This window comes from Prionailurus bengalensis, chromosome C1 (assembly GCF_016509475.1).
Source record: "Prionailurus bengalensis isolate Pbe53 chromosome C1, Fcat_Pben_1.1_paternal_pri, whole genome shotgun sequence".
In the NCBI taxonomy this organism is placed as follows: Eukaryota; Metazoa; Chordata; class Mammalia; order Carnivora; family Felidae; genus Prionailurus; species Prionailurus bengalensis.
The window spans coordinates 184,197,752-184,215,200 of record NC_057345.1 but is presented as its reverse complement, the minus strand read 5'-3'; the positions used below and the strand labels follow the sequence as shown (position 1 = coordinate 184,215,200).

Below are 17,449 nucleotides of genomic sequence, written 5' to 3'. Positions count from 1 at the left end.
ACAGTATAGCATACTACGTGGTTTTGCCCTCTCTCTGGATTAGTTCACACCAAAGCCAAATGCGGGACTACCTGTGATTATGAGTGCTTAGATACAAAGTCTCGGATGAGCCACAGCCTCTGTTAAACTATAACAAGCTCCCTTCTAGTTCTCAAACCTGATCTATCACAGAACTTTGTGTTTGCATTTTGAGTTTTATTTCCAGACCAAGTTTCAAATAAGGAGAAGGAAGGAAACAAAGGTAAGTCTGTCTGGCTGTTAAGGTTAGGCAGTCAATTTGGCAGCTGGGCTTATATAACCTTTAACTTCTCCTAATTGGAAACATTCAAAGTACCTGGCTCTCCCCAGGATGCCAATTTGCTAGAGAATCTGTTTGCAGCCTCCTTGTGAGAAGTCAATTTAAAGTCTTAGCCAACAAAAACAACAAAACCTTCATCTCCATGAAACAAGTTATACTCCATTGTTTGCCAGACTCATTGTGAGTTGAAATTTTAAACTGACTTAATTTTAAACTCATTCATCTTAATTAATGTACACCTTATTCAATCACAACCATTCTTCTACAAATAGGTCAAACCTTCATAAGCCTTCAGAGGGAAGCCATTCATAGAGATGTTTTTTTCTCTCACTGATGTCAGAAGGTGACTCTTTTAATATTAATTTCCAGGTAAAGGTTAGAAATAGTTAAACTTTGTCATTCTCTTAGTATCTGGTAATGACTATTATACTGAGTTCAAATTAACATTCCATCAAATATGGCTTGTGATAAACCATGTATCTTTTTAACAATAAAATGGAAAGCAAAGGGGAATTTCAGCTAGTTTTAAACAACTTGGAAACTCAATTTATTTTCATATAGAATTTCAGGATTATATGCAAGAGAGTGAATATGTCCTTGATTCTACAATTTTATGGGCTCGTCTCCATCTCTATCCCTTTCTATAGCTTCATTTACAGTTTACAGCCTGTCTGAAGCTGAATTCAGTAGCTTTCCTTCCAAGCCTACTCGTCTTTCTCTACTCCTAGTATTAGTATCTGGCACCACTAACCACTCAGTCCCCTAAGTCAGATATCTAGGAATCATGCTATAGTAATCTTTTTTCTTAAAAACAAACAAACAAACAAACAAAAAATCTTTATTGAGATATAATTCACATAACATAAAACTCATCTATTTAAAGTGTGCAACGTGGTGTTTTTTTAGTATATTCACAGAATAAGTCAGATTGTTCTATAATTTTTTGTGTGTGATCTTTGTCAGGTTTGGTATTAATATTATACTCCTTTCTTAGAAGATTTAGCATCCCCATATCCTATGATGGTTGCAAAATGCAAAATCCATGGGTGAGTATCACTGGCAGTAGGTATAGGAGAGGAGGGCTTGAAATTTTTTTGGGGGGTCCCACATGCTGTGGAACTAGGGTAGAGCTGAAGAATCTGATTAAAAAAAAAAAAAGATGGTTTGAATTCTATCAAACCATAGAAGATGAGATCATCCCAATGCTATTTAATCCAATCCAGAGCACAGGAAAAGAAAGAAAACCAATCCCACTTGTGAAAGATAAAAAAAATCTTAAATGTTCACAAAGAGAACCAACAACATATTTAAAATATAATAATGTATTTAATTATATTTAAAATATAAAAAATAATGTATGTTTACAAAGTCTATTTCCAAGGATATAGGAGTTTTTCCATAGTAGGTCATCAGTTAATATGACTCGTCGTGTTAATACAGCTAGGGAGAAAAATCAGCTCATTGCCTTCATAAATGCCAAAAAAGGCATTTCATAAAATTTAACATTCATTCATGTTAAAGATATTTAATTAAATAGGAATTGAGGGATACTTCAGCCCATAAGCCAGCTTCTTACTTAATGGGAAAACATTACTGAAAGTAGAACGAAGACATAGATGACCATCACATCCATTACTACTTATCATTGGAAACAGGTATTAGCCGATACAGTTAGACAAGAGAAAGGATTTAATCATACAAGAGTTAGAAAGAAGACAAAAAATCTACCTCTCTTTATAGATAACTTGATTATATATCTGGCAGACCAAAAAAATGAATGGAAAAATTAATAGAAATTGTAAGAGAACTTAGTAAAGAAGTAGCATATAAAATGAATATAAGTAAGTCAATAGCTTCATGTAAACAAATAATAAGCAGATAGAAGAAATAATGGAAGAGCAACACTATTTCAAAGAGCAAATGTCTATGGGGCGCCTGGGTGGTGCAGTCGGTTAAGCGTCCGACTTCAGCCAGGTCACGATCTCGCGGTCCGGGAGTTCGAGCCCCGCGTCGGGCTCTGGGCTGATGATGGCTCAGAGCCTGGAGCCTGTTTCCGATTCTGTGTCTCCCTCTCTCTCTGCCCCTCCCCCGTTCATGCTCTGTCTCTCTCTGTCCCAAAAATAAATAAACGTTGAAAAAAAAATTAAAAAAAAAAAAAGAGCAAATGTCTAAAAGAAATGTTCATACTTCTTTGAAGTAAAGTAAAAAAAGTGGCTATGAAAAATACTTGCTTTTTGAGTTGTGTCCATTAAAATTAAGAGGTAGGAAATAAACCATTTGTATATGATTAACTGGTTGTCAATATCTTCTATGGTCTCTACAAGTTAAAGATACTTATATGTGTATCAGTCATTGCCACTTCTGACTATATACTCCAGAGCAAAATTACAGCTTGTGGGATTCATGAGTGCTGTGTCTTCCAGTGCTTGGGGTGCTCTCAGTGACACTGTGGTCCAATTACTCAATCCCCAACTGGCAGGGGGTTCCCATAGTAAATGTTGTTACTCTCCCAGAAGTTCCATTACTACCCTGTCTACCACCATAGACTCATGTTTTACTTCCCTCTTCCCTGAGAATTAGCTTGAAAGTTCCAGTATAGATATTGGAGGAGAAGAGGGATGGTTTCTGCTGGGATTTTGAAGTAAAATGGCAGATAATTAGATATATTTCTGATAGTCTCAGCTAGAACTTGGAATACAATTTAGTATAGAAACTATGTGATTGAATGCATTAGGTGTTAGACTATTTCATGTGTATTTTTGAGGTGTAATTATAAGCTGGTGAGCCTCCTTAAAGAAACTAGAAACAGAAATTTACTATGTAGTCTGAATTCCAAAAGCCTTAAAAGCAAATTATGCTCAAAAATTTGTTGCTAATTGTGCTACAAAAATAAATTGTGTTCATCAAATCAAGAGGAAGAGCAATTGAAACAAAACACATTTCTGATGATATATAATTAGAAAAACAACTCTTAAAAAATAATTGCCAAGGCAGAGGAAAGACTTCACCTTACATACTTTATTCCCTCTGAATTTTATACCACACATATTGTGATAATTATTCCCCTAGTAAGATTTTTTTTTAACTTAAAAATTGTTAAAAGTAACTGCCAAATTATATATTTAGAACATTTCTCTAAAGTGCAAGTGAATATACACTGTTTCTTTAAAGTCTGGTGCCTTTGTTCTATTGAACTTGGTGGTGGTTGGTTATGGTGCTGATAAACCTCAAGTAAGACCTCAAGTAAGCTACCATTGCTGTAAAATGACTCTACATGCTGGCTACCCATCCCTGTAAAAATAACTATACCATTGTGGGAGTAACTTGTTTTGCCTTAACTACAAAATAACTATCTTTAGTAGGAACATTGATTCCCTCTCCTGGAGTTTCCTTCTAGTTGAAGGGAGGTCAATTAACATAATCCTCCTAACTCCTCTCTATCCCCATACTCTACCCTAGGAAGGACCTGAGCATGACTTTAGGAGCAGAAACTGGGCAATCAGAGCCCCACCTTCCTCCTTTCTTCCTCTTAAGGGCTAGCTGGCCACAGGAAGCACCCATATCTCTAAGCCACAGGGCATAACTAATTGTCACGTAGGCCACCAGTGGTGGTCCATGCCCGAGTGGGTGTGTCAGCCTAATTCTGGAGTTCAATATTGCTCGCAGACATAAGTAAGCCATGTGTTTGTCAATGTGGTAGAGGTTTAATGGTATTTCATTGTGATTTTATTTTACATTTCCTAGATTACTAAAAAGTTGAGTATTTTTAGATATATTTGCATTCTATTTGTGTGCTCACTTTTCATATTGAGGTTTTTTTTATTTTTTAATCCATGAGCATCATATATATCATTCCATTTTATTTAGATGTTATTTAAGGTCTTTCGATAAAATTTCTTAATTTTCCCATAAAGGACTTGCACATCTGTTGTCAAGACTTACTCCTAGGTATTTAGGCATTTTGTCTTGTTGCTATTATAAATAGTACTTTAAAAGTAATTTTTTTCTAATTTGTTTCTGTTATTTAGAATTGCAATTCACTCTCATTTGTTGATTTTTTAATCCAGAAAACTTATTAAATTAATTAAGTTCAATTGTTTATCTAGAAATCTTTTAAGTTTTTCCATACAGGAAATTTTATTATCTACAAATGAGAGTTTTGTTTTTTTTCCTTTTTGACTCTTGTGCCATTTCTTTCTTTTTTCCATTTGCTTCTTTTTCAGGTGTGTGTGTGTGTGTGTGTGTGTGTGTGTTTTCCTCCAAGTCTTTATTTATTTCTTAAATGTTTATTTATTTATTTTGAGAGAGCATGCGTGCACAAGCAGGGGAGGAGCAGATAGCAAGAAAGGGAGACAGAGAATCCCAAGCAGTCTCTGCACTGTCAGGGCAGAGCCCAATGCAGGCTCCATCCCATGAACCTCGAGATTGTGACCTGAGCAGAAACTTAAGTTGGACACTTAACTAACTGAACCACCCAGGTGCCCCCAAGTTTTTATTTAAATTCCAGTTATTTACATACGGTGTAATGCTAGTTTCAGGTGTAGAATTGAGTGAATCAACACTTATATACACACTTATATACACACAACACTTATATACACACAACACTTATATACACACTTATATTCCTTAATTCCCATCACCTATTTAGCCAATCCATCCCACCCACCTCCTCTCTAGTAATCACCTGTTTGTTCTCTATAGTTAAGAGTCTCTTGGTTTTCCTCTCTTTAACCCCCCACTATGTTCATTTGTTTTATTTCTTAAATTCCACATATGAGTGAAATCCTATGGTATCTGTCTTTCTCTAACTGACTTATTTTGCTTTGCATGATACTCGCTAGCTCCAACCATGTTGTTGCAAATATCTTTTTTATTTTTTTAAATCTTACCACACTGGCTAAGATCTCTGGTTCAATATTGAATAGTCATGATAGTAAATATATTTTTCATAAAATGGAAAAATATAATAAAAGTCGTGATAGTGGATATCCTTGTTCCTGATCTTACAGGGAATGTGTTCAACATTTTGGCATTAATTATAGCATATGTACGTATCTCTAAACAATATATTATTATACATATAACATGATGTTAAATCAATATTTTATTTCTGAAAAAAAACCTAATAACTTATCTTTTTATACATTGATAGGTTTGTGATTCTTGTTCAAGATTAAGATTGTGCTGGATTTCATATCAAGGTATTTTAACATCATAAAATAAGCTAAGAAGTTTTATTTCTATTCTCTGGAAATAGTTATCTAAGGATTGAAATTAGTCTAAGTCAGCATTATCCTTCTTGATTTTTTTCTGCTTTATCTATCACTTGTTGAGGTAATTATGATACTCTTTCACTAAGATTGGATTTTTTTCTCAATTGTTGAGTTGAATGTGCTTTATATATATAGTGAGTATTGAACATGTGTCTCTACTCTTAGCTTGGTATATTGTGTTTTTTTATTTATTCCACTTTACTATTTGCTAAAATATGCCTATAAAAATTTGGGCGGCACAGTGCTTTTTTTTTTTTGAGGTAGTTCTTAAATTGTTTTAATTTCTTTAAAGGATATAGATAATTCAGTTTTCCTCCTTTTTTCTTGAGTCAATTTTGTAATTTACATTTCTCTAGGAATTCATCTACCTCATGTAAGTTTCAACTCTATTGGATAAAGTTATTTATATGAGAAAACTAATAAGTATCTATTGAGGATGTCTTATGCACTATTATACGTACTGTACTTTTGTGTTCTAGAGTCTATTTTTTAAAGTTTTTTAACAGCCTTTTTGAGATATAGTTATAGACAATAAACTGTACATATAAAAGTATATGATTTGATAAGCTTTTTTTTGTTTTCAATTTGATAAGTTTTAACATTTGCAAACATCCCAGAGACCATCAGCACAATCAAAATAGTGAACATTATCCCTCATCCCCAAAAAGTTTTCTCCTGCCCTTTGTAATCCTTTCAGAGTACTCCCCCCAATGCCTGTGATTTATGAGATTATTTCCCAACTGGCTAGTGGTAGTAGACACCACTCCTTTGTGAATTCCAGGCATTCTTTCCTTAAATGCCTTCAGGTGTTCCTTTCTCTGGCCTCAGGTGGTTTCCTCCCACGCATGTGCAGATGTCCTAGGTTCTCTTCGTGTGAAGCTCTATCTCAACGCAGACACTCTGTCCTGCAAACCCTAGCTTCTTTGAGCTCCCTGGACTCTCAGCTCCGTATTCTTGAACAATCCACTCCTCAGCACCTTGGGGAATCTGCTGGACTCCACCTTGACTCCCCTTCCCTGAACCCCAGCCTAGAAACTCTAAGGATGGTAAGTTGGGGCTATCACAGGACTCTCATTTCTGTTGTTTGTCATCTGTTTTGCCTCTCCTGTTTTCTGTCTCTTGGGAACCATTGCTCTTTGTTCTCTGATGACCAGTCTCTTGAAAACTATCTTTTCTTATGTTTTGTGTGTTTTTTTCGCTTGTTTTAGGAAGGATGATAAATCTGGTCTCTGTTACTCCGTCTTGGCCAAAAGTGGATCATAATATCCTTTATGTTTTTAGTATCTACAGTATCTTGTTTCCTTTTTCAGTTCTTTTATTTCTCTTCTTTTTCTCCTGGATTAAATTTGCCAGAGGTTTGTCTAATTAGTCATTTTAAGGAAACAACTCTTGCTTCCTGATTGTTCCTTTCGTATATTTATTTTCAATTTCATTCAATTCTTATTTACATTTTCTTCCACTTCTTCTTTCTGTTTTGTCTAACTTAGATTATAATATCAAGTCCTTGGGGTTTTTTGTAAGCACTGAAGACAAATCTACAACTTGGTAACACTTTAGCTGCATCTCAAAGTTTGTTCTACGCTGTTTTCATTGTTCAATTCTAAAGAATTTTATAAATCTATCATTTTGTTCTTTGATGAATTTTTAAAAGTGTTTTAATGGATTTTTCCTTTTTTATTAATTTCTAACTTAATTGCATTGTAGTCAGAGAAATTTATCTGTGAGATATAGTTGTTAGGCAATATGCTGTATGTATGTAAAGTGCATAATTTAAGGGGCGCTTGTGTGATGCAGATCTGTTTGTGGGTTCAAGCCCCACATCAGGCTCTGCACTGGTGTTCTCTTCTCTCTCTCTCCCTCTCTCTCTGCCCTTCCCCTCCTCATGTGTGTGTGCTTTCTCTTTCTCAAAATAAATAAATAAACGTTATTAAAAAATAAAGTGTATAATTTGGCAAGTTGTAGCATATGTAAGTACCCATGACACCATTACCACAATCAAGATAATTAATTTATCTATCACTAAAAGATTCCTGATGTTCATTCATAGTCTCTTTGAGCAGGCTTCAAATAGATCAGGCTGAATAACAGATTTTTTTTCTTATTAAACTTTGTTTTAATGAATTGCAAAATTCTGTAAAAGATTTTTAGTCAAGTTGTTTCCATTAAAGGGGTGCCTGGCTGGCTCAGTCAGAAGAGTATGCCATTCTTGATCTCGGGGTTGTGCATTTGAGCCTCACATTGGGTGTAGAGATAGCTAAAAATAATAATAAAAAAAATGTTTCCATTAAAAAGTACTGATATTTTTTAAATTGCCACACATACACAAAAACAAATGGTCCACAAAATGTTCTCCTTTCCTTCTGAAGGTTTTACAGTGCATTGTATCATCAAACCAGTCTTTTACCAGTAAGCTTAAATGCCCAATGGAGACAAACAGTTCTGAGACCATTCTTCCACCACTGATTAAGACTGGAGTGGCAAATACTATTCATTTAGCCTTCTGGGTAGACTTGACGACCTTGCCAGCTTCAGCAGACTTCTTGTCCACCTTCTGGATGACACCCACAACAACCCTTTGTCTCATGTCACAAGCAGCAAAATGACCCAGAAGAGAATTATCAGAAAAGCTTCTAACACACATGGCTTGCCAGGAGTCATATCAATGATGGCAGAATCACCAGATTTCAAGAATTTGGGGGCTATCTTCCAGCTGGTTCCCAGAATGACAATTAATTTTCTCCTTCAGCTCAGCAAACATGCATGCAATATGAGCTGTGTGACAGTCCACAACAGGTGCATATCTCACACTGATTTGGCCTGGCCGGGATAACCACCTGAGCCGTGAAGCCAGCCGCTTCCTTTGGTGGGTCATTTTTGCTGTCAGCCACATTGCAGCCACAAACATCTTTGACAGACACATTCTTGACATTGAAGTCCACTGTTGTCCCCTGGAAGAGCTTCACTCAAAGCTTTACGGTGCATTTCAACAGACTTTACTTCAGTTGTAGCACTGACTGGAGCAAAGATGCCCAACCGCTGGGTCTGAGAACACCAGTCTCTTTGAGTACCAGGTCAAGGACTGGTTTCATATAAATGACTGCTAGGATAATGTTGTTAGCAAGTAACAGAAAATCTAACTTAAAATATGTAAAACAATAGGGAAAATTTACTATCTTATTTAAAAAATTTTACTATCTTATTTACTCTCCTAGAGGAAGGATGCCTCTAGGGTTACTGAATTCAGCAGCTCAGTGATACCACCAAGCTCTCAGGATTTTTACCCTCCCACCTTGTATTCTGCCATCTTTTAGGATAGCTCCCTTCCTAGTTACAAGATGGCTGCCCCTTATCCAAGATCAGATGCAGACATAAACAAGATGCAGACATAAATGAGCTCACGTCATTCTTGTGTGCCTTTTTTTTTAAGTTTATTTACTTTGAGAGAGACAGAGATGGGGGAAGGGAGAGGGAGAGAGAGAATCCCAAGCAGGCCCGGCACTGTGGGAGCAGAGCCCCATGCAAGGCCCAACCCACATAGCCATAAGATTGTGACCTGAGCCAAAACCAAGAGTTGGAGGCTTAACCAACTGAGCCACCTAGGCACCCCTCTTGTATGTGAGGAAGGGTTTCCTGTATGTCCCCAGTAGACTTCCCCCTCACTTCATCATAGCCAGAATTTTGTCATAAGCTCTTGTCATATGCCAGTATAGGATAAATACTGCCCCCGCCCCTTGCTTCACAGAGCTAGAACTGGACTGGCCTCCCTGACACATATGGCTATGTGCAAAAGAGAGGACAGTTCACAAGAAAAAAGGAAAGGATTACAGATAGCAGTTAAAGGTGCTTGCTTGGGTCGCCTGGGTGGTGCAGTCGGTTGGGTGTCCGACTTCAGCCAGGTCACGATCTCGAGGTCCGGGATTTCCAGCCCCGCGTCGGGCTCTGGGCTGATGGCTCAGAGCCTGGAGCCTGTTTCCGATTCTGTGTCTCCCTCTCTCTCTGCCCCTCCCCCGTTCAGCTCTGTCTCTCTCTGTCCCAAAAGTGAATAAACGTTGAAAAAAAAAAATTAAAAAAAAAAAAAAGTGCTTGCTCTATGAAACTATCCAAAAGACACAATAAAAAAAAGCCATTTAAAAAACAACAAATTCCATACTTACCTGGCAGGGAAGATACCATGATCATGAAGGTGGTTTTCTCAGAGAGAGGCTTATCCATTGCACTCCGGATATGCTGACCCCTGTGATTTCCCCAAATGTGGGAAACTCGACTGATAATTTGCAGTAGTGGGAGTCTGCATTCTCACTCTCCCCTATAAACATATAAGAGCTTATCTTCTTAGATTGAGGGGTGCCATATAAGAGCTTATCTTCTTGGATTAAGGGGCAGATGCAGGGGGCAAAGGGTTGTATCCCCCTAAGAGGTTATAGCATAGAAACTAGTCTTGAAGCTATGGCCCAGAATGTTCCTTTGTGATAGATTTAAGAGAAATGATTAATCCAATCATTCCTCAACTACTGTAAGTACATCTTCTAACGGAAGAGAAGTGAAATTGGTCCTTTATTTGTTTTATTGAAATTAAAATTCTCTTCCCAAATAATAAATTTTATTGAGTTTACAGATAACAAAAAATTGCATTTCATCCTAGCAGCTACCTCCAGATTTTCATCACAAATTTAAGGACACAAACCCTTTGTTTCCCTTGCAACATTTTTTTGCACAGGCCTATGAATACAAGATGCTGAATAACATTACAGTTGCAAACTAATTAATTTACCTGGGAAACCTCTGGAACTATCTCCCTCTCTAGCAACCACGGAAGGGAATATTCCAGGATTAAACATTTCTGTAAAGGCAATATATATTTTTATTCTTTTGCCTGTAAATTACCTGCCACAAGATGAAGTGGTTTCCATGGTAAATTGAGAGGATCAGTTCAGCAGATTATTATCTTGGCTTTGTTCCTAAGATTCAGGTTTCAAAGGGCTATTAACATCGGTGGGAAGATAATTGGGACTGGTACAAAAGTAGCAGAGATGAATGTTGCTGCTACATTTAGTGTGTGTCGTGGTATTGTGCTAAGTTGTTGTACATGCATCAATCATTTAATCTTCTCACAACCCCATTAGGTTGGTGCTATATTATCCTAGTTTTACAGATGAAGAAAATAGGGTATGGAAAGGTCAAGTAACTTACCCAAAGGCATACTACTAGAAAGTGTAGTCATGTCTGTCGGAGTCAAGAGTTCATGCTGTTAAACACTGCATTGAGGGACCAAATGGTAGACAGGTCTACCTGGATTTAAATATTTTCAATACAGTCCCTTACCACAGTACTTGATTTAGACCTTCCTTTTTAAGCAATTAAAAAAAAAATGCAACCAATCACTAATATCCTATACCTCTTTAATTCTAGAGCTCTGATTCTCATAGTGTGGTCCCCAAACCAATAGCATCTGGCATCACCTGTGAACTTGTTAGAAATGCAAATGTTCAGGGACGCCTGGGTGGCTCAGTCGGTTAAGCGAATGACTTCGGCTCAGGTCATGATCTCTCAGTCCATGAGTTCGAGCCCCGTGTCGGGCTCTGTGCTGACAGCTCAGAGCCTGGAGCTTGCTCCAGATTCTGTGTCTCCCTCTATCTCTGACCCTTCCCGGCTCACACTCTGTCTCTGTCTCACTCTCTCTCTCAAAAATAAACATTAAAAGCATTAAAGAAAAAAAGAAAAGAAATGCAAATGTTCAGTCCCCAGTGGAGATCTGCTGAGGACGAATCTCTGGTGTGTGGGCACATACTAACAACCTTTCCAGATTCTGATGCATACCCAAGCTGAAGGAGTACTGTTCTAGGAAGAATGGATACATGTTGGTTAGTCTTCCTTTCTCCTACAGAGGGTTGCCTAAGCTCATAGGTCAAGGGTGACTGAGATCCATGCTCAGTTTTTCTCTCTTGTCCTGCATTGTTCCACTATGTCTTCACTGAGCTCTTTAAATGACGATTATTGTGTCTTAAAAGTCTCATAGTCCTCACTGCTATGCTTACTGCTGGGGGATCGCAGATCTTTGCAGAGAACTGTTGCTACATTTTCTTCTTTTTCCTCTGGTTTTATGTTGCTTTCTACTTTTCCCTCTTGTTATCTCCATGTCCTCCTTTTGTCTATTTTTCTCTCCAGGTTTTTCCTGAGTATACTGTGCTCTGCGTGACACACTGTCCTAACCTACCTCCTTTTTCTCTCATAGCAGGATGGACTATTAATTACGCTTCAGGAAACTGTGACTTGGGCACAAGAGTACTGGCTTCTTGGTGGTGCCAAAAGGAAAACACTTCTATTTGTGGTCAATTCCCTAAAAATATCTTTGTATACTTTCTCTTTCCTGAGAAGAATCATTTGATTTCTCACTAAACTGAAAATGTTTTGAGGACAGGACTTGTGCCATGAAAAAGAACAGTCCTCCAAGGTAATCACCTCCTTTTTTTTTTTAATGTTTATTTGAGAGAGAAAGAGAGACAAACTGTGAGTGGGGGAGGGGCAGAGAGAGGGGGAAACACAGAATCCAAAGCAGGCTCCAGGTTCTGAGCTGTCAGCACAGAGCCCAAGGCAGGGCTTGAACCCACGAACCGTGAGATCATGACCTGAGCTGACACTCAACTGACTGAGCCACCCAGGTGCCCCTACAATTTTAGTAAAAATACGTAATAGAAAAAAATTGTGGTAAAATATGTAACATAAAATTTACTATTTTAACCATTTATTTTGGTGTAGAGTTCAGTGGTACTCAGTACATTCATAGTATTGTGCAATCATCATGACCGTCCATCTCCAGAATTCTTTACCTTGCAAAACTGAAACTCAGTACTCAGCCCCAGGCAACCACCATTCTACTTTCTGTCTCTGTGAATTTGACTACTCTAGGTACCTCATATACATGGAATCATACAGCATTTATCTTTTTGTGGCTGGGTTATTTCACTCAATGTCCCTAAGTTTTACCTGTGCTATAGCATGTGTCGGAATTTCCTTCCTTTTGAAGTCTAAATGATATTCAACACATGGGTTGTTTCTGCCTTTTGGCTGTAGTGAATAATGCCGCTGTGAACATGGGTGTACACATATCTGAGGACCATCACCCACTTTTACACGTAGCAGCACTATTAACCCATAAGTGCTTCCTATGTTTAGGATAGAGAGGTATATGTGGAGGAGGAAGAGTAACAGGTGGGCCTGTAGGAGCGTATCTAGGGCCTCTGAGACATGCTGGCATCTAACAAAGTGGAATGCTCTATAGCAGATTTAACTACAAGCATATTTCAGTTTCCTTGTTCTTATCTCTCTGCCAGCACCCGCCAACAATCATTTTCATTTTGTTCCTTGGACTTTTGTTCTCTTTTTCTTCTGTCTAGACTTAGAGTCTCTGGTTGTTGTCTTAGTTCCTACTTTTATTCTCCTCACTCTGCTTTTGTTGACTAACCTTTGGCAACTTGTCATCTCCTCAGTTTCTGACCTCAATCTAGCAACTACATTTTGGATTCTTTTCACTGATTGTTTGAGGAGACCCATCTCAGCACCAGTTATCAGAAAGAAGGAAGATCCATCATCCTCCATCCCGCTAGGCATCAGAGTAAGTCAGGTGCACTGGAGTGGGAGCTATTGGGTTAGACTAAATGGACCTAGGCACCAGCATATACCCATGACATGTGACCCACCCACAAGACACTGGAAAAAAAATGACAGCTTGAAAATCAGGCTAACACCTCCCAACAGACTCTGCTGGCTCTGTTTCTCTCAAAGAACTTCTTCTCAAAGAACAAATGAGTATTGTCATGGGGATACTCTCACTGGAGAGTCTCTAGAGCCTTTATAATGTGACTCATCGGATTGAGGGTTTTGAGACAGAGCCGGGGACTTTTCAGTATACCCCTCTCAGCATTGGCCTCTGCAGTCCAGTAAAGGAGACTGAAACATCCAGTAAAGGAGCCTGAAACCTTCCCATGTGTTTCATTTCTTAGGGGCTTTGGAGCAGGGCTTTGGCAGCAAGTGATTGTCCAGAAGAGAGGCCTGAAGACACCTGACAGCAAGTGTAGGTTTGCAGTAGCCCCTGTAGCAGCAGAGGGAAAAAAGGGTCACACAGCTTTAGGAAGAGCCACTGAACATGCTGAACCAGCTGCATCAGACCATAGGTGTGACAGGGGTTCATAATGAGCTGTCCACAGAAACTCTCTGCCTTCACTGAAATGGGCTTTCCTTGGAGGAATTCCTAGCCCCTAAAAAACAAAAACAAACAAAAAAAATCCACCATCGTTCTGCTGGCTATGAGTGCACTAATTTCTCCTTTAAGAACTTCCCACCTTCTTTCATTAAGTCTGTTTTTCTGAATGTCAACTTTGTGTCATAAATCATGTTACCCTCTGACAGAAAGATGATGGTCTTTTCGTTCAATAAACTGTTAGTCTTTCATTTTCTTTTCCTTCTGGTACCAGAAAATCCCCTTTAACTTAACTGGGGGCAAGTACTAGTTTTTCTAAATAGCCAAGCTCATAGTAATAATAGCTTTTTTTTTTCTTGAGTGCCTATTACATACTAGGCACTTTACACAGATATCTGTAATCTTCCCAGCAATCGCCAGGGTAGAATTATTCTTCCTATTTTGAAGTTAAGGAAACAGAGACTCAAAGAAATTAAATAATTCCCCAAATCATAAAAATAAAGGTAAAACTGAAACAGGTCTTCTTATATTATACTATTAGTTGAGAAAAGTTCAGTTTGGAGTTGGAACTCCTTGGAAACTCACTCTGCTTTTCACCAAGTCATAAATAATTCAACATTAAAAAGTTAATCAATGGAAATAAGATGTCTACAATTCTTTCTAGATATGTCAGTTTGCTTCTACCATCATCCCTCTTTTACTGAGACTGTGTCTCAAATAGACATTTGTCCCTCAATTATGACAGAAACTTTCTGCTAACCCTATTTTTAGCATTAAAAATGTTTAAACCTAATGTGTTTTTCTTTAGTGGCCTAGCACCAGGATTAGGGAAGATATACATTGATAATTTTGTAGATGAGACACTCATATGATAATAAAGGCAACTGTGGAATGTTGTGCAGACTTGGCTTTCTGGTACCACTCTATAAATGTCCTAACATATGAGTAACTATTACTTTGGTCCTGTAGCCCTTTAAGAGGAAACTAAAGATTCTTAAAAATTAACAAAATTCCCCCAAACAAACAAACATCAAACAAAAATTAATGAAATTTATTTTGCCTTAAAGTTCTTAGAGATATTTCCTATATCTCTATATGTTTCAATATGCTTAATAAAATATATTAGTTATTTAAAATGGATCTGTTAATAAAATTAGCCATAATACTACATCAGGCGATGTCACAATATTCCATATGTATGTACGGTGACAGAATTCTAGTTAAAGTGACACACATTTAGCTAAAGTTTGCATTACACTAAAAGCCCAAGTTTTCTGCTATCTCACCATTAATCACACTTCTTGACCAATGTCTAATGAGTTTGGAAAATCAGAGAATCCATGTTGGCTAATGTTAACATTCATAGGTACAGAATTTGAATGTGGAATATTGAATAAGGGATCTCCTATTCCAGGGGTAAGCAAACAATAGATAACAGGTCGAATCTGGCCTGTTGTCTATTTTCATAAATAATGTTTTATTGTTTACCTTGTTTACCTATTGTCTATAGTGCCTTTCACATTACAATAGCAGAGTTGAGTAGTTGTAACAGAGACCGTATGCCCCACAAAGCTGAAATATTTATTATCTGGTCCTTTACAGAAAGTTTGCTAACTCCTCATTTAGTTCAATCTTCCTAATACGTAGATAAGGACATATATCTAGATCCTTTGGTAATATTTTCATAGATCTCAATAAACATCATGCTCTGCCTAAATATATGAACATGTTCTTTAGCCAAAACTCACTATCTTTTCCCACATGTCTTACCATTCTCAAGACAAGTACATATTTGTCTCACATATTGTTGTATTCTTTTTTAACGGTTCCAGACCACCACAATAAAGCAAATATTGCAGTTAAGCAAGTCACATGAATTTTTTGGCTTCCTGGTGCATATAAAAGTTATGTTTACACCATACTGTGGTATATTAAGTGTGCAATAGCATTACATCTAAATATATGCATACGCTAATTTTAAAATATTGCTAAAAAATGCTAGGCATCATCTGAGCTTTCAGCGAGTCATAATGTTTTTGCTAGTGGAAGGCCTTGCCCTGATGTTGATGGCTGCTGACTGATCAGGGTGGTAGTTGCTGCAGGTTGGGTGGCTGTGGCAGTTTCTTAAAATAAGACAAAAATGAACTTTATCACATCAATTGACTCTTCCATTCATGAACGACTTCTCTACAGCATGTGATACTATTTGATAGCATTTTACCCACTTCTCAAGTTTTATCATGAGATTGCAGCAACTCAGTCACATCTTCAGACTCCACTTCTAATTCTAGTTCTCTTGTTCTATCTACCACATTGGCAGTAACTTCCTCTACTGAAGTCTTAAACTCCTCAATGTCATCCATGAGGGATGGAATCAACTTCTTCCAACTTCCTGTGAATGATGATATTTTGACCTGTTCCCATGAATCACAAATATTCTTAATGGCATCTTGAATGGGGTGCATCCTTTCCAGAAGGTTTTCAATTTACTTTGCCCAGCTGCATCAGAGAAAACACTATCTATGGCAGCTATAGCCTTATGAAATGTATTTCCTTGACCTGTGGGCTGCAGAATGGATGTGTTAGCAGGCATGAAAACAACATTAATCTTATTGTACGTCTCTACCAGAGCTCTTGGGTGACGAGGTGCATTGTCAATGAGCAGTAATATTTTGAAAGGAGTATTTTTTTCTGAGCAGTAGATTTCAACAGTGGGCTTAAAATATTCAGTAAGCCATGTTGTGAACAGATGTACTGTCATCCAGGCCTTTTTGTTCCATTTATAGAGCACAAGCAGAGTATATCTGATTAATTCTTAAAGATCCTCAGATTTTCAAAATATTCAATGAGCTTTGACTTCAACTTAAAGTCACCAGTTGCATTAGCCTCTAACAAGAGAGTTAGCCTGTCCTCCAAAGATTTAAAGTCAGGCATTGACTTCTACTATATAGCTATGAAAGTCCCAGATGGTATCTTCTTTCTATAGCATGCTGTTTGGTCTACATGGAAAATCTGTTGTTTAGTGTAGCCACCTTGATCAATTATCTTAGCTAGATCTGGAAAATTTGCACAGTTTCTACATTAGCTCTTGCTGCTTCACCTTGCATTTTTATGTACTATAGATGGCTTTTCCCCTAAAACCTCGTGAAGTAAACTCTGCTAGCTTCAAACTTCTTGTTCAGCTTCCTTACCTCTCTCAGACTTCATAGCATTGAAGAGAGTTAGGGCTTTGTTCTAGATTAGGCTTTGGCTTAAACCTTGTTCTAGATTAGTTTGTAGCTGGTTTGATCTTCTGCCCAGACCACTAAAACTTTGTCTATATCAGCAGTAGGTCTATTTTTCTTTCTTATCATTTGTGTGTTCACTGGAGTAGTACTTTTAATTTCCTTCAAGAACTTTTCCTTTGGGTTCACAATTTGGTTAACCAGTGCAAGAGGTTTAACTTTTAGCCTACCTCACTTTTGACATGCCTTCTTTAGGAAGCTTAATCATTTCTAACTTTTGACCTAAAGTGAAAGACAAAAGACATGTGACTCTTCCTTTCAGTTGAACACTTAGAGGCCATTTTAGGGTTATTAACAAGCCTAATTTAAATATTGTTGTGTCTCAGGGAATAGGAAGGCCTGAGGGGGAAATGGACAGGAATGGCTGATTTGTAAAGCAGTCAGAACATGCACA

General features: G+C 37.6%; 1 non-coding gene and 1 pseudogene across 1 annotated transcript; one reads left to right on the top strand and one right to left on the bottom strand.

The window, feature by feature from the left end:
* Positions 1-7,981: 7,981 nt before the first annotated feature.
* Positions 7,982-13,170, bottom strand: LOC122479510 (annotated as a pseudogene).
* LOC122482400 lies at positions 9,721-9,881 on the top strand. Its single transcript, XR_006297180.1, has one exon. It is a non-coding gene; the product is annotated as a U1 spliceosomal RNA (small nuclear RNA).
* Positions 13,171-17,449: the final 4,279 nt, after the last annotated feature.